Source organism: Gorilla gorilla, chromosome 5, assembly GCF_029281585.2.
Source record: "Gorilla gorilla gorilla isolate KB3781 chromosome 5, NHGRI_mGorGor1-v2.1_pri, whole genome shotgun sequence".
Taxonomy (NCBI): Eukaryota; Metazoa; Chordata; class Mammalia; order Primates; family Hominidae; genus Gorilla; species Gorilla gorilla.
This window is the reverse complement of record NC_073229.2, coordinates 118089748-118108926: the sequence shown is the minus strand read 5'-3', so window position 1 is coordinate 118108926 and position 19179 is coordinate 118089748. Positions and strand designations below refer to the sequence as shown.

General features: G+C 33.2%; 1 long non-coding RNA gene across 3 annotated transcripts in view; it reads right to left on the bottom strand.

Annotated features, from left to right (window-relative positions):
* LOC129534183 (uncharacterized) overlaps nucleotides 1–19179 on the bottom strand; it is a 154405-nt gene that overhangs the window by 117318 nt on the left and 17908 nt on the right. For all 3 annotated transcript variants that reach the window (XR_008680653.1, XR_008680652.1, XR_008680654.2), the window contains exon 2: nucleotides 15476–15543. This is a non-coding gene — a long non-coding RNA (uncharacterized lncRNA). The remainder of the gene's footprint in view (nucleotides 1–15475; nucleotides 15544–19179) is intronic.

The window sequence follows — 19179 nt, the reverse complement described above, 5'->3', positions numbered from 1 at the left end:
GTATTTTCATTGCAAACTGTTTTATAAGTTCAAATCCTTGTATAGAGTAAAACTTGATAATTAATTAATCCGGTTGGGATATGTAAAAACTATGTTACCAGACCCTCAGACCCCTTTAATAAATAAAAATTGGTTTGATTTGCAAGTGGGTACATAATATATCAGATAGAAAAATAGATAAAAATAAATTTCTGAAAGTTAGTATTGAATTTGTCTGTGCTTAAGTATTGTTGAACAATACTTAGACTTTGAAGAAAGACAGCCTGGGCTTGAATCCAAGTTCTTTCTCATGTTAGCTACATAACCTCAAATAAACTACTTAATTCCCCTTAGCCTCAGTTTCCTTATATGTAAAGTGGGAATAATGATTTTTCCTGAAAGTTGTGTTGTGATGATTAGATTAAATATTCTATAAAATATTTTAATCATATTATTATGCATAATATTTTCTAAATGTTTATTTATAGAAGCTGATTTGAAATTTAAATTTATCTAAAATATATTAGTGGTGTGGACAAAAATTTCTATCGATTAGCAAAAACTGTTCCAAGAAATTTAGAATTAAATCCTGTCTTTTAGATATTCAATGAAATATAGTTTCCCTCTCAGAATTATAGCATTAAAATGGAGTCTTACATACAATACACTGAATTTTAAGTAAGCATTTGCATTATTCCCCAAAGTATTTATATTACTTAAAGCATTATGTTTGCTTGATAAATTTTATACCTAGTGGATTAAAAATGCCAAAAATGGACCTCTGAGAAGTGCAGTCTAATTATTTTTCCCATTGAATCTGAACTGGACCTGTATCTTCTGCAACAAAATATGACAGAAGTTATACTGTGCCAGTTCTGAGCCCATATGCTAAGAAGATTGTCAGCTTCCACTTCCCTCTTTTGCAACTTGGGTGCTATTCTGTGAGGAACCCCAAACAACCACACAGAGAGTCCTCTGGGATAGATAAGTCATGTTTCCAACTGACCGTTCCACTTAAACTGCCAGCTGAAGAGAGAACCAACTTTTTATCCATGTGAGTGAGCCATCTTCAAATTGTCCCTCCAGGTCCTGTGGAGCCTTCCCAAAAGATGCATGTGGAACAAGCATGACTTATTACCTCCAAGCCTTGACTAAAATGCAAAATCATGAGCAAATAAATTATTATTGTTGTTTTAAGCCACTGTATTTTGAGGTACTTGATCACGCAACCATAGATAGCCAAAACTCCAACAAGAAAATAATCGGTATCTTCAGAGTTTAAAATATATGATGGAAAATTTTTTCTCCCTACTCCGTTAAGAACCTGTGAATACTGCTAATAAAGCATTTACCAAGTTTTAACATAATCACTTACCTATAACTACATCATTTTCACTAATTAACCTGAGTCCTTCTAAAGACATTAGTTTTGTTCCCTTATAACTTAAATAGTGTCTGGTGCCTGGCAAATATGTAATGAATGCTTATTGAAAAAAAAAAGAATAAATGAGTGAATGGTTTCATAAGAATTATAGCCTTCTTTATTATTTTAGGAATAAAAACTGTTAACACTGATTGTTACACCTGGAAAGCATATATTGATAAATCAGAATAAAAGCATTCAGTTAGAGAAAAGGATACTGACCATGTATCCTTATGGAAGCAAGATCTTAATTTATAATACAGGTATTAGAAGAAACTAAACTTAAAGGAACATAGATCATTTAGAAAAATAAAGCTAACTATAGTTCTCTTTTCCTAGTGTCATCTTACAAAATATTTATTTTAAGCAATGAATATCAAATTTTGGGGGATTTCCATGATCTTTAAAACAACAACAACTAGCACCTTATAATTAGCAGCAAAGAGCCTGTGTACTGAGTTACCATAATGTACAGTCATTCCGTTAGATGCATGCAACCGTGTGGTGTGAGGTGGGAATAATTAGACACCAGATGGTGATATCAACTCCAATAGAGAATGCCTATGCATTACGCATGAGAAATGACTTTATTGTTGTTTCTATCCATTTGGTACCATTATGCTGCTCTTGGACCTCAATCCATGTCTCAAAGAAAAAAAAATTCTTTGGATCTGGAATTTTTCTGTTCTGAACAATTTGTAACATCACTTTGTCAGATTCTGATCTCTCTACTCAACTTGCAGAATTTCTAAGAGCATATTATTTTCTGGCAGCACCATAGAACTGAGTTTTTCCATTATCCAAAGCATCTGAGCTTACTGGATATAATTTTATGTTTCTGCCAGCAGAATATAGTTTAAGATTAGTATCTTTGAAAATTGAATATGATTTTTAATGATTGTAGTGTCATATTTCTGGGCTGAGGTACTTTAAAAATGTCATTAGTAGATATGTGATTAATCACTTTGTGTCTTTTGACCACTAAAAATATCTTTTATTTTCATTATAGAGGTAAAGAATTTGAAAGTAGAAAAAAGTTAGAATATACAGCGATTAGACTGTAGATTTCATTAATATTATTAATTCTTCAGTGGAGAGCTCAACAAAATGGTTGTTTATCTTGATTCATTTTTGAAAATGGCAGCTTTTAAGGGGTTTAAAGATGCTGTATCAGAATTCAAGGACAAGTTTCCTTCTAATACTCAGGCCCCTTTTGAATGGTTCTGTGACCCCTAGCTCTGGAAATAAGGCAGTTAGTGCTCAATAAATATTTTAGGTAATGGTCCTAATAGATTACATAGTTGTATCAGGCAAGATTTTTATCAGAAAAGCACAACCATTAGGGAAGATATAAATATATGGAACCTGTAATATAGATTTTACCTTATGACTTTTGGGAACTGGTTAAACATTTTATGTTAGTGTGTTGCTTCAGCACCTGGTGGTTAACCTGACGTTAGCAGAGCAGGCAGTTGGGAAGGAAAGAAGAACATGAAGCCAGGGAGAACAAGGGCATACTGGAATCCATGAAAAGAAGCTGGGACCTGGACTGATTGGTCACTGCCTCCAAGCCTCTAGTTTCAATGATGCCATTGACTTGCAGGGAAGGCTGAGGCACATCATCATGGAGCTAAACACATACATTGATCAGGAGTTAGAGAAGCTGGAGGAGGAAATTTGGAAGAATCTAGAGATGTTGCAGGGCATGCCTGTGGCCATACAAGGAGGTGAGCTAATAAGATTAGTACCGAAGTCTGTTGCCTGCAATAGTGCCTGGTGCTCTGCACCCAGATTCCCCTATTGTTGACATCTGACATTACTATAGTAAATTTGTCACGAACCAATATTAATATATTATTATTAAAGTCCATAGTTCAAATGTCCTTGATTTTTACCTAATGTATTTTATTCATTATCCAGGACACTATATTGCATTTACTCATCATGTCTCCTTAGGCTGTTTGTGGCACAACAGTTAATCAGACTTCCCTTGTTTTTAACGACCTTGACAATATCAGAAAGTATTGGTCAGGCCTTTTGCAGAATGTCCCTTCACTGGTATTTGTTTGATGTTTTTGTCATAATTAGACTGGAGTAAGAATCACATCTTAGAAATCACCCTAATCTCACCACTGCAACTTTGCTCCCATTAGCATTTTGCAGATTTCCTTCCTTTAATACCCAAAATTTGGAAAACCGGCATAATGTGTTTTGCATTCTTTCTACGACATTGTATTTTAGTTCCTTCCGTGCTGTTAGGAGGGTTTTGGTTGCTGCATAATATCCCTATATACAAATAGCATGTATTTACAAAGTAGTTTTAGCTACTATAGCAAAAGAAGCCAAAGTTAACAGTGACTTAAATAAGACAGACTTTTATTTATCTCTCATATAAAAGTCTTAATAGGTGGCCCATGACTTTTCTGCAGCACCAAAACTATCAGGGACCCAAAATCCATTTAACGTGTCCCTCTGTCATGCAGTTTTCTATCTTATGGATCAGGATGCTTGTTCCAGCTCCTGCTACCAAGCCCATGTCACAGTAAGAACAGAGGGGTAGTAGAGAGCTACACTTCGTCTTTAAGCCCTCAGATATTGCATATATATTTTATGCTTATACTTAATTAGCTTGATCTAAGTCATATAACTACTTTAGCTGAAAGAAAGGCTCATCAAAATTATAGTCTTTAGGTGGGCATATATCTAGTCAATATCTGAGGGTTGCTGTGATAAAGGAAATAAGAGAGAATAGATCGTTAGGCAATATCAACAATATCAACATAGATATTTCTTTTACTCTTGGGATTTAAAAAATAGCTACTTAATTAATGATGCTATGTTAAACACTTTTAAACAAGATATTCTGTCTACATTCCTAATTTTCTGAAAATTATTAAAGCTATGAATATATTAGAGACCTTGATAAATATTTCAACATTGCTTTTTAGAAATTTTGGGCCAAGATGACATCTTGTTAGTACTGTAAATCCATCAACATTATTTTAATTCTCTAATTACTTTGGTGAGTCTAGCAAAATACGTGTATATAATTATCAACTTATTTTGCATCATTTTAATAGTTCAAACATTTGCATTTTTTTATTTTTAACCATTTGATTTTCATAATATTTTTATGTTTTGCTCATTTTTTTCTTTTAGAATTTTTATGTTGATTTGTAAAAGTTCTTATGTATGTAACTTGAGAAATATATAAATCATACACTTATACACTGGCATAACGTTAAAGAAGTCAACTTGGCAATATTTATCAAGAACAGTAGAATAGTCGTAGGTATGATGTATTATTATTTTCAATTCTAGTGATTTATTCCACAAAATACATCAGAGTGTGAATGAAACTTTATGTGCAGTATTGGTAATAAAATGAACCTAGTGAAAACCCTTTTGTTAACAGTAGAGAAATTGACAAATTATAGAACTCTGTATATTATAGAGTTATATAATATATATAGAATATATAATATATTATATATTATATATATAATATTATAGAATATATAATATATTATATATTATATATATAATATTATAGAATCTGTTGATTCTATTTACAAGATGTTTACAAAAGTTAGTGCATGTAATAGAAACATGCTTATGATGCAATATCAAATGAAAATGTGCATTAGGAATCTCCAGGAATTCGGTATAATGTGCAGAACTTCATAAACTAAATTTAATACAAACTTCTTTTCTTATAGAATATTTTGAGGACGAGTATTATGCAGAACACACTTAGTGAAATAATAACCTGCCTTATCAACATCCTAATTAAGGTCTGTTACTGCAGCACAGACAACTGAGGAAAGATATAAAAGAGTTTCAATGGCTGATACACACAGTAAACTGTCAAAATCTTCTTAGCCTATATAGGTTATAACTAAAAACCAAGGTCGTATTTCACAGCCAATAATATATTACCATGCTTTCTGTTCACTTAGTCCTACTTAACAAATTGATATTTTGAATTCCTGTGATGAGGGATAGTAATGTCCTCTCCTACGTATTTTAGAACCATCTGTCTGTTTTCTGGTTTAAAGAGTAAAGCATAAGATTAGGTTACTCTTCTGTAGTAAGTAGTAAGTTTTATAATCTATGACCTAGGTTAAAATGCTCTACAAAGTATAAATATAAGAATGTATGTGTGTGTGTGTGTGTGTGTGTGTGTGTGAAGATATGTGTGTGTGAATCGAGATATATGAATATTGGAAAAAGATTTCTCTTGATCCTAATAAGTGACCAACTGCTCCCCTGTAAATATCGAATTTATTTATAGAATTTATAATTGATATCCAGAAGAATACATTATGTCATTAAAGATAATATAAAAAAGAAATAACTAGGCTTCACTAGAATTATCTTTTCATAATTTCAAAGTCTATCACCTCCTTACTGAAATATCTGAAATTGAAGATATTAGCAACAATTATAGTTAAACAACATTAAAAATGACAGTACTCCATTTACACTTGGATCTATTCAAACTGTAAACTGCAACTCACAGTATGATTTTCATTTATGAAAAACCTGCCTTCTTAGTTGACACAATATGTGGACTTTAGATTACGTAAATTAATCAAATGATTTCTTCAGAATATTCCATTTTTCAAATTAATGAGCTCTTACGGTAGTAATGTTCAGGGAGGAAAAAAGGTCCCCAGAGAATAAAACCACCTAAGGGTATTTGTGTGTAGAAGACCATTTATTGTCCATTTATTTATGCACCTGTGAGTTTATATTTTTCATGCTGGAATAATTTTCAGCATAATTGTTAAATGTTCACTAAAGAAGGAGATAGTGGATATATAAAAACATGGGACATCAAATACCCTCAACAGTATTTTTTAGAATCATACTGCGCCTTGACTATTTTTCTGAATAGCTGTTTGATTTTTCTATCACTTATCACTACATGTATTTTTTTCTGTCTGATACTTTACCATTGTCATCTTTATCCTTCTATCTTTATAGTTCATTGCCCTCTACACACATGTGCACATGCACACACAAATACACACACACACACACACACACACACACACACACACCCCTCAGATCCTTTTGTGTGTTTCCTATGGCATTTCAATACTCATTTAGAGCTTTTTATACATTTCAAATAAATATCTCCTGTATTTCTATAATTATTTGAGATGTTTTAAAATTTTATTTTAGTCAAAAATTTCCATGTAATCTAAAATAAAATAATCAGCTAAGTTTCCTTATTTTTATAATATGTGAGATTTTTATTATTATAGAGCTGTGTGTTGTATCTGAATACCCACTTACTTTGCCAGCTTAGTGTGCCTGGAATGTGCTGTATTTGTCTTCCTTTTTAAAACAACCACCACATACGGTTATGAGACCCAACACAATTAATAATAACACATATTCAAATGGCCTCTCTCCTCTTACAGGTTATTAAAAGGGCACACAAAACTAATATTGCTATTTTTTCTAAAATCCACTCCTAAATCCTACACCCACCTACTTTTCCCAGACCCTTATCACTCTGCAAAATGATTTACAGTGAGAATGGTGGCAGTTAATCCATAGTAGTAAAGGAAATCTCAGTAGTGAGTCATGAAGTCCCTGTATTAGTCCATTTTGTGCTGCTATAAAAGAAGACCTCAGGCTGGGGAATTTATAAATAAAGGAGGTTTAGACCAGGCTTGGTGACTAATGCCTGAAATCCCAACACTGGGAAGCTGAGGCCGGTGGATCACTTGAGGTCAGGAGTTCCAGACCAGCCTGGCCAACATGGTGAAACCCTGCCTCTACTAAAAATACAAAAAATTTTCTGGGTGTGGTTGTGTATGCCTGTAATCCCAGCTACTCGGGAGACTGAGGCAGGATAATTGCTTGAACCTGGGAGGCCGATTTTGCAGTGAGCTGAGATCACGTCACTGTACTCCAGCGTGGAAGACAAAGTGAGACTGTGTCAAAAAAGAAAAAAAAAAGAGAGAGAGAAGAGAAAAGAAAAAATAGAAGAAAAGAGTAAGTTTATTTGATTCACAGTTCTGCAGGCTGTAAAAGTGGCATGGCACCAGCATCTGCTTTGGGTGGGGCTTCAGGAAGTTTTCAATCATAGCCTAAGGTGGAGGGAAGTAAACATATAACATGGCAAGAGAGGGAGAAAGAGATTGTGGGGAGGTCCTGTGCTTTTTTAAATAACTGGCTCTCCTGTGAACTAAGAGAGCAAGAACTCCTTCATTACCACAGGGATGGCACCAAACCATTAATGAGAGATCTGCCTCCATGACATGACAGGAACACCTCCCACGAGTCCCCACCTCCAACACTGTAGATCACATTTCAACGTAAGATTTGGAGAGGACAAATATCCAAACTATATCAGACCCTTTCACTTGTTTGAAGAAATCCCAAGGTTATTCCTGAAACTGAAATTTTGAAAGTGAAACCTATAAACACAGTAAAGCACTAAGGAAGAAACTATGATCTAGCCAATGTGTTGGGATTTTAATATATGTTATAAACGTTGCATGGATTTGGTTGGAGGTAAAGTATGGGGAGACAGTAGTAGTAACTTGAATTTGAGGGGTTACTTTTGATCTATTTCTGTTGATTGTTACAGAGTTGAGTCCCTTTTTGCTAAAAGGGTTTCTTCCTAAGAACTTATCTCTATTTTGCTACACTTAACATTCCTGATGCCAGAGAGCTGCAGGCAGGAAGCAGTCATCCCCAGAATTTTACAAAGTGCACCAAAATCACAAGAGCTTCTGTCCATAGAGTTAAACTTTATTATTTTGTGTGAACATTTCTAACGAGAATATTTACTAACCACGACTCAGCCCCATTATTCTTTAAATTCCTATGATTTAAGTTATTAAAATTTAAATGATGTGTAAATAATTGGACTGATGATCAGACAAAACCAAGGCTTGCTGAACAAACATATATGCTGGAGTATGGAAATAGAGGTGAATTAATACAGAAAGAGCACATAACAAATTGATTATATTCATCCTAGTCAGTTGATTTAAAGAGGATTTTTGGATAATGTATTTCAAGTCAAAGAATCGTAAAAGGGAATCTAAACCAGAGCTGCAAGGTGTAAGTGGATGGAGCTCTAAGAAAAGTGTCTCTGTGTGTGTGTGCTAAAACACATGCAGTAAACCGCAGCTGTAAAGGACTATGTGGCTTTAGATATATGCATTTTCATCTCATGATAGAGTATGACAAGTTTTGCTCTACCACGATTGTATATCTATTTTTATGGTAATTTTGTGTCTTTTTCTTGGATTTTTTTTTTTTTTTTTTTTACAAAGCTAAGGATGCTTGGCTTTAGGATAAAACAAAAGTATCTCTCACCCAACACTGTCATTTCTCAGATGATGATTGCAAATTTAAGCATTACTACTCTATGTAAATTGTAAAAAAACTAAACAAGATGCTTAGCCCATAAAATGACAATATTCCTGATATATCTGATTACAGATATATGAAGGTTGATTGTGTCACACTTACTTGGTGATGGAAAAGCAATAGCATTGAATAATAAGTAAACATAGGAATCTCTCTATATTTGGTTTACCGGAAGGTATAAATTCATATAAATAATTTCTGATATATTATCATTTTGAAGCAATGTTGGTTGGGGGTGCATAGTTTGTTTGCTTGTTTGTATTTGTTTTGTCCATGTAGTACAGTAATTTCCAAAACACTGCAGAGTTCGAATACTCATCGCAACTGAGCTTAGTTTAAATACCTCTAACTTATGAAGCAGTTGCAGTGCCAAATAACAATGATGTTTATCATAGTTACATGAGTTAGAACTTTTCGTATTTATTGAATAATTTTTCACAATATCTAAAGAAAAAACATAGAGAATAGGCTTGCTTGATTTTGCTGTTTTTCAGAAAGTTATATATTTAATTTACTTTTAGTACGTTTAACACAAAAAAGTTTATACATTTGCAGTAGTTTATCCACCAATCTAAAGATATCCTAATTTAGGTAGTGAGTTTGCTGAACTGAGACTACATAGTATTGAGTTGATATCACAGTTATAATAGAATGTTCTCAAACACTCACCAGATCCAATTATTTCCATATGAGAAAAAGAGCAATGTGATATATTTTTAAATGGTAGAAACACTAGCAATTACACACAATTTGAAACTAGACTTCTTGTGTTTTGAGAATTGCAGCATATTAAAGCAGATTATTTTTTGTAAACCCAAATCACATTTCAAAAATAAAGTATTTGGTTGCTATGGATTGAAATGCATTATCCCACCCAAAATTCATATATTCAAGCACCAATGTGATTGCCTTTGGAGGAGAGGCTTTTAGAAGGGGAATTAAGGTTACATGAAGTCCTAAGAGTGGGGTCTGCATCCCATAGGATTAGGGGCTTTGTAAGCAGAGAAAGAGATTCTTTCTCTTTGCACTCACATGCACCAAGGAATGCCCAGGTGCAACCCAATGCGAGAGCCATCACCAGATATTGATCTTGCTGGCACCTTGATCTTAGATGCCCAATTTCCAGGACTGTGAGAAAAATTGAAATTCTGTTATTTAAGACTCCCAATTCATAATATTTTGTTATGGCAGCCTTAGCTGACTAAGACATTGTCCTTTAGGGAAAAAAAAAAAGCATTTCAAAAAAATTCTTGCCATCATGGGAAATCAAATAGAAATCAAAGAAGAAACTCACTTTCTACATATTTTTCCATCTTTTCTTTTCCCTGTAACCTATTTAACTACATCCTGGTCAATGTAAAATTTATTGTTTTTATAACTCTTCCTTAGTATCCAAAATTTTCAGAAGTTAATTTTGCTTTGTTGGGTTTTCTTTAAACCTTTAGCCTTGAAGTATTGACAGTTGATGCTATTGCTCTGTTTAAACTCATTAAGAGTTGCCCTGCCTGCAGGATAAAATCCAGATTATTGGGTATGAGATTCAAATCTTCCCAAAGACCTTTCTAATAATCTCTCTAAATTTGTCTTCTACTGTGCCAACTGGACTTTCAGCAAGAATTAGGAATATTTATAATTTTACAGGTAGAGGATGGCATCTAGAGAATGGCTTATACAGTGAAACATTTAATTACTGAAAAAGTCTGAAGTAGTATTGCAGTATTTTGGAGGCCGCTTGAGCTCTTTATGCAAAACCTTGACTCATTTAAGTAAGAAAGAAATGGTTTAAAAATTACCTTTTATTTTTGGGCTAAAATAAAACGTTTGGAGGAGATCACCAAAATCTAAATAATAATTAGTTGTGAGAACACCTATTTGCATTGAGTTAGTAAATTTTGATTGACCATTTTCTTTTTGAAGGTGATAATTTCTATGAAGTAATACTTTTCATAATTCATAATCTGCACCTCAGTAGAAACTCAGCTTACATAATCAGAGTTCACCTATAAAACAGTTGCCTATCTTTGAATCATGTTACTATGACAATCATTATTTTAGTTTATACCAACATGTTCTTGAATTTTTTTTTTGTTGTTTATTTTTTGTAATATCTAGAATTTCCATGAAAACTTTTCTCTCAATTCTGGAGTAGTTCACTCTCTTTTCACTCTAAATATTCTCTCTTTAGCTAAAAATACCAATGTATTCCACAGAGTTGTTAAGAATTTGCAATGTCTTGGAACTGTAAACATCTACTTTGAAATGTTTTTTATAGAGAATTTATTGAACAACGTGATAGCCTTTTTTATTGAGAGCTGATTACCTTGCTTTTTCTTACTTTATATATATATAAATATATATATAAAACTTTATTTTTATTTTTTTATTATACTTTAAGTTCTAGGGTACATGTGCACGATGTGCAGGTTTGTTACATACGTATACATGTGCCATGTTGGTGTGCTGCATCCATTAACTCATCATTTACATTAGGTAAATCTCATAAAGCTATCCCTCCCCACTCCCCTAACTTCATGGCAAAAAAAAAAAAAAATGATTTTGCAAACCTTGAAAAATAAATGGATAAAATACAATCATAAGTTTATCATGTTAGAGTGGCAGATTATGTAGATAGATGTCATTTGGCATTAAGTGACAGTAAGTTGCAGTATGCTGTTCACAGAGACATGGATGGCTATTCTATTTGTTATACAGATGCTTAACTTAATGCTGTGCATTGAATTTTGAAGATGCCCTCTGATTTGCCCAGATTAGTATGCCATACTTCTAGAGATATGACACAGGGGATAGAAAATCAAAATTGTTTCCATTTTCTTTTTGTTGTTGTTGTTGCCTGACATCCTTGACTCTAAGATTTACTCATTATGCCTAACACCTTCCTATCAATTTGGATGTTAGAATTTAATTTGAGTAGAAAAATGCGTAGTGTTTGTAGAGCTAATTTGGATAGCTTATATCTTTTAGATATTTTGTAATTTTAAAAATTAGAAAATGGTATTGTCATTTATAGTTCAAGTTGTATTTGACTATACAACCAAAAGATAATGAATATTCTTTGCATACATTGTGGTAGACTTTGCATGCATCAATTGAATCCTCCTAATATATCTCCACATGGATCCTGGAAACACTGTTCAATGGTATAAATTCCCAAACAGAGTGAGAAAGAACATCTGCTGAGGGGGTTATGTAATTTTCCAGTCAATTTGTTCTGTCAGAAAGATAAAGCATTTCATTCCTTTAAAGAAACCAGTAGCATTGGATGGGGTGAGGGTGGAGCTTAAAATATTATACAAATTGATGACAATATCTCTATATTTAAAATAAGTTTTCTATCACACAGAGGGATATTAGTGCTACTAAATATCTCCTATTTCTAAATTAGTAGTTCTGATACAAAAATATATTATTTTTCAAGATAATGTGTCATTTCATGACACTTAAAAACTGCTTTGTCATAAAAATGTTAAGTGGGTTTATGCAAGAATGTTAAAGTAGATAGTATCAATCTTGTTACTCCAACTGCCAATAATTTTCTCATTTTGAGTGAATTTATGAGTATTTATGTTAACATAAAGCCTTTTCTTTTTTTACTAAAACAATTATTATTTGAAAAATTATTATTGCTAGTCCTCTTACTGACATGAAGAATTTATGTAAAACATTAGAACAATTTCTACCTGTGGATAAATAGTACCATGTAAAAACTAACATTTTATTAAGAAATACCTAAAGAATTATGACACGTTATACTTTATTTTAGCCAACATAGACATAGAACTTATAAGATATAGTTTCCAATTATTTTGAAATTTATCTTTATTTTAAGAACATATGAGACAAAGTTTCTAATTATCTTGAAAGTTTAATGAGTGCCTATTAAACCGACATTACTGTTACTTATTAAGAAATAAAATTTGAAGTTGCAATGAATATTAGAACTATTAGAAAAGTCTAATATTATGGTAAAATTCATGCTAGAAAGATAAACGTTTCTGATTTTCACACATGCTCACAAATATTTGTATTAGTTTCCTTAAGTCTTCACTATTTTCTTTCTTTATATAAAACTTAGAACTTTCAGTTATGCATAAAATAGTTTCCTGTTTCAAAAAATAATGGTTAGCTTTTTAGAGAATAATAAAACAAGTGCTTAATAACTGAAATTGATTCTTTGATCGGAAAGTACTTTAATTTTCCCTATGTGAGTCTAACTCTAAAATGACAGATTTTATGTGTATTGAGAGCTGCCCTTCTTATGACAGTTAAAAATTCAGGTTAGAAAATGTATTCTTTATGGAAAGGGGATGTATTTATCAGCATGTGGAAAGTTCATTAGATGGGCAGCAGGAATGTGTGCCCTCTTAGTTGACTGATGCAAGCTGCGGTGGAACCCCCTGGTGCCCTTGCCAGTCATCTGGAAAAGATCACCAGTCAAGGATTGGCCTTTACTGTGACACATTCACAATATCACATGTCAAATGCAAGGAACAAAAGGTATTTTGGGTTTTTAAATTAGAAAGTGAAGTTGCAGGGAATAGAACAATGCTATTTTACTCTGCTAACAAAATATTCAGGACATAATGTTATTCATCCTTTCCCTGATCCTATTCCTATGTCTAATTTGTCAAATCAATTCTGTTAGCGCAATGATTCCTAAAACTTTTTAAGTCATATGTTAGTATTATGTTTTATGCTACATCTAAACATTATACACAGTTAAACCAAATCATATTTTAACTTAAATAAATGATATATTTTTAAAATTTTTTATTTTAAGTTCTAGGGTACATGTATAGGATGTGCAGGTTTGTTGCATAGGTAAACATGTGCTATGGTGGTTTGCTGCACTTGTCAACCCATCATTTAGCTATTAGCCCAGCATGCATTAGCTATTTTTCCTAATGCTTTCCCTCCCCCATCTACCTCCCAACAGGCCCCAGTGTGAGCTGTTCCTCTCCCTATGTTCATGTGTTCTCATTGTTCAGCTCCCACTTATAAGTAAGAATGTGCAGTATTTGGTTCTCTGTTCCTGCATTAGTTTGCTGAGCATAATGGCTTCCAGCTCCATCCATGTCCCCACAAAGGACATGAGCTCATTCTTTTTTATAGCTGCATAGTATCCATGGTGTATATGTACCATATATTCTTTATCCAATCTATCATTGGTGGGCCTTTGGGTTGATTCCATGTCTTTGCTATTTTAAATAGTGCAGTAATAAACATATGCATGCATGTATCTTTGCAATATATATATACACAGTAATGGGATTGATAAAAGTTTTATATCATTATAGATGAAATGTTTGTATCACTTAGTGTTCAAGTGAAGCAAATAATTTATTTTTTCTAATATATTAACAAATTATTATTTTTTCTTAAAAAAAAAAAGACATGCTCAACGTGAGGAAGCTGAAGTATACACTCATATCACACTTTGAAAGCCATTACTATTAGGTAGACAAGTCACATAATAAGGCCAAAAAGGGTTTTGGTTTTTCCTGGGCATTATTAAGACAAGTTGTCTCAAATTTATTAACTGTATAATCTCAGTCTATTTACATTTACATGTGCAAGTATCCCACATGATAATAATTTGAAGAGTGTGCCCAGTTTATTAAAACTGAGGCTTTGCTACACACACACACACACACACACACGCATGCACATAAATGTGAATGGCAAAAATGGCAACAAGACACCTGCATCCCCTCACTATCTAGAGCACTTGCTATAACCCATTTGTATTACCACATCTTGCTTTACTTTTGGACTTCTGCTAAATTTTTCCAAGTACAGTGAGAACTGATGCTTTAAACTAAATGTCCCTAGCTAAATTTCAGGTTCAATCTTGGATTTTTATTCATTTTATTTCTTCATTTAATATCATGAAAAATCCCTCACCAACATATTTTTTAGTTTAGTGTAGCTTATGGAATACATAATTTCTGTAGAGTTCACCATATGATGCCCCACTATACTTTCATCAGAATCTGTGAGGAAGATCAGAACCCTGGAGAACAGGGAAGAGAAGGAGAAAGGGAACAAATTGGAAAAAAAACATTTATATGTAGCACAGACAAGAGTAATATCAATGCCTCTGCTTTAACAACATTTCTAATGACATTTATCAATGTAAATAAGTTAATTTTATAAAGCATAAAGAATAGAATGAAGTTATTACCATTACCGTCATTGCTAATATTTATTGAATTTGATTCTACCTATCGTAACCAAATTTTACAAAAGTCATTCATTCCCAAAAGGGTTCTATGAATTCGTTCCTATAATTATATTTATTTTACAGATGAAGAAACCAAAGCACAAAAATTTAACATATTCAAAGTCACACAAATAGTAATAGAATCTAGGGAAAAAAAATTGATATCAGAGTCTGAAACTTTCGTTTGTCTATAACACATAATCTATTAACTAAAATTGAACACTATTAATATTTTGTCATATTTACTTTCAGTTCTTATTCAAAAATGGGTACATATATATTTGAATCCTATAAAATACAGATCATAGTATGCTATTGCATGTTATATATGTTCTTATTGAATGTTTTTAACTAAGTAGTGTTATCAAAGGCACTTCATAAGAAATTAAATATTTATTTTATGGACCAAACAGCATTTTTTGAGGACTTACAGCACAGATTTCCAAATTTTCCATTTATGAAACTGTTAGTGTCTCAGTAGTATTTCTTGACAGTACTCCTAGAAAAAACACAGTTCCGTTTATTAAGAAGTTAAGAGCATATAATTTAATAAGTGTTTATATCTTTAAAAAGTAATGTCATTGAAAAAATAATACACATAAAAATAGGAAATTATTTTATTATTAAATAACTACAATCAATTACAAATGGAGTGTATAAACCTGCCCAGCACTGCCTAATACGCAAACATGGGAATCATATTGGACACTGCTACCCTCATTTTCTGTTCCAATATTGATTTTTGCACAGCACCTGATGTTCTTCCTGGAACAGCTGAAAACCCAGCTTGGTAAAGATATGATGTCACTGGAAATTGTAGCCCATTCTAATGTTGAAACAGTGAACTGCATGAAACTAGTAAACATACAATATCTGTCAGGTGTCAAATACTGTTGTGTTTCTCTCTAAAACTTAAAATATCTCATGGAACTCCTAAAGGGTTTCTTATAGTACCCCATGGTGTCTCGATATATAGTTTGGAAGCCACAGGCTAATATGGAGACAAGCATCACTAATTTTTTCATGGATTTGGTTTTGCAGTTTAGACAGGGCTCCGAAGGAATACCTCATCCTTGCTCTATGTGGTCTACGGTAGGGAGACTTAACTGAAATGGGAGGATCAATTTGAAGATGGCTCACCTTTATGGCTAAGAAGTTGGTTCTGGCTTTAGCTGAGAACTTAGGAGAGAAACTGAAGAGGAGGCTTAAATTGTCTGCCTCATGGGTCTCTCCATATGGCTGCCTGGCAGCCTAACGGCCATATTCCAAAGAACAGAATGGAAGCTGCTTAAAGACTAGGCCCCAAATCGGCACATTATTACTTCTATCAGTCACAGAAGATACAGGTGCAGTACAGATTGAATGGGATGAACAATTAGACTGTACTTCTCAGGACAGAGGGGCAAATTTTAGTTGAAGTTTAATCTACTATAGTTAGTTTAAAATATGTCAAGCAAATATAATCCTGGAAATACTTTAGGGAGTCATAAAAGCTCACTTCATTTAAATTCCAGTGTACTGTATGTAATATGCCATTTTAATAGTACGATCCTGAAGAGAAAATACTATACTGCATGGATTGTCTGAAAGGCAGTGTTTGATTCCAGATTTCTTGAAAGAGTATGAGTATGGGATGATCAATGTACATTTAAATACATTACTTGTTTTTCAACAATTATCTTTATAGATTGATAGAGAAAGAGAGGAATTTATTATAAGGAATTGGTTCACATGATTTGGGAGTCTAGAAGTTTCAAAATTTGTTGCCAGCATTCTAGAAACCCTGGCGAGCTGCCAGTATAGCTTCAGTCTGAGTCCAGAAACCTGAAAACCAGGAGAATCAATAGTGTCAGTTCCAGTTCCAGTTCAAGTCTGAGTCCATAGGCAGAAAAAGACCAATGTTCTAGTTTGAAAACAGTCAAAGAGCAGATTCTCCCTTACTCAGCCCTTTTGTTCCATCCAGACCTCCAACCGATTGGATGAAGCCCACTCCATTGGGGAGGGCAGTCGACTTTACTCAGTCTACCTATTCAAATGTTAATCTCATCCAAAAACACCCTTATAGATACACCCAAAATAATGCTTAGCCAAATATCTGGGCATCCCGTGGCCCAGTCATGTTGACATAAAAATTAATCATCACGTCAATTTTTTCATAATTAAAAATGACAATGAACATCCTAATATATAAATACTTGTTCCCGGCCTCACTATATTTTAGGATCAATTCCAGAAGTAAAAATGCTCTATCAAAGGATATGAAAACCTATTTTTTTATATTGCCAAATTATCTCTAGCAGTGTGAGTGCCCATTTCTTCACATTCTCACCAGTAGCACCTGTTTCCCTTGTACTTTTTAATCTTCATTCCCCTTGTCTAATGGTCTGCAAGCAATAATGCTTGTGATTAAAAAACTTGGAATATTTAAGGAAAAAATATGATTTCTGGAAATACAATAAACCACTACTCTATGATGAGGTGTGTATACCTCTGTAGTTTGTTATAGCATGAACCATAAATACTATTATTTTCCGTTGCTAAATTGTCATCTTTCTGGTTGGTTTGGCTTGTTCCCCTTTACTGTCTCTGCTGCTGCTCTCCTTCCAGTATTTAACAAAGTTTCTTTATCCATAATGCCTTGTTCTGTGATAGATAGCAGCTGTTTTGTCTCAGAGATACTACAAATATATTCATAGTGATTTTAAGAGTTAAAGTGAAACTTTTAATAGCTTAATTCTATAAGAGTGCCTCTTCCTTTGTGCTTTGTGAAGAGCTTTCTGGGTTTTTTTGTTGTTGTTCTTTCTTTTTTTTTTTTTTTTTTTTTTAAATAGCATCTCTTTTCCTCCAACTGGAGACTCCTGGGGAATCTTTGTTCTGTGTTGTAATCCGTACTATCTCTTATGTGACATTGACAGACATGAGTCTATTGTCTGATCCCTCTGTTGGGAAAAGCAATTCATCATCACACTTCCAAGTAAAGCTGATCTAATGGGGAGTGACTTGGCACTTCCGGTATAACATCATTAAACATCTTCCTGGCAGCCAAAGTTCAGGAATAACTGGACCTACCCAGTTCAAATTCAGTTTTATCCAGAATTCACTTATCTTGAATTGTATTACTAAACTTGATATATGCAATCTAACAAACATAATAGCCAAAGCGATATAGGAACTTCAAGTTTTATCTCAATTTTCAAGAACTGATATCTAACTTCATTCCCTTTGACTTAAAGTTTGTTCTGTGGTTTTTGATTTTTAAAAAGCAGTTTACCTGAATTAACATTGACCATGAATTTGTAAACAATGCCTCAGTCTTTTATTTTACTAAAATATTGTGTAGTCAGTATCTGCATTTTGCATAGTACAAGAAAGCAACAAAACGTTCTCTTAGCAAATGCAAGTGCCTTCTGGTTCTATGCACAAAAAGACTAAATGATAAAACAGGAAAGATGATATGACTCACTGTTCTCAGCTCCACCCACATCTTCAGGTTCTTTTAATGATTGCCTAAAATTACTGTCACCAGATTTTATTTTATTTTTTATTTTTTGATCTTCTAAAGCTTATTAGGGCTACCGTAACTGACTTCTACATATCTGGAGGAGAATGATACCTTTCCTGGAGATACTTGATTTTCTTCTATTTTTAGTCAGTAATTTTCCTATCTAAAATCTTTTGAAATCCATTAGTCTAAAATATGCAAGTAAACAAACAGCCTTATCAAATTTGATACACACCAAAGAGGATGGAATTTGTAGAAACCAAGGGAAAGTTTCTTCTCAGACCTCTGAAGATTTGCTGAAAATGAACTGACAGTGAAACCACTTTTGCGAAGAGTATAACACTAAGAAAATTATGACAGTGAAAGAGATCTGACCTAACCAATTCCATCTTGTTTCTAACTTCCAAGCTTCGCTAGTTCATTGCTGGGCATAGGCTGAACTAACTTTGACAGGAATTTAGTTTATAGTTTAACTTTGAAACAAACTCTGTCCTTGCTTGAAAACCAGTTTGCCTTTGTCAAACCAACAAATTAGCTGAAAGATTAGAAATTACAGCTCAGGAGTCATGAAGCCAGAGGCCACAAGATTCTTAACATCCTCAGTTGCTGCTATGAATAACATCACTATTGTAA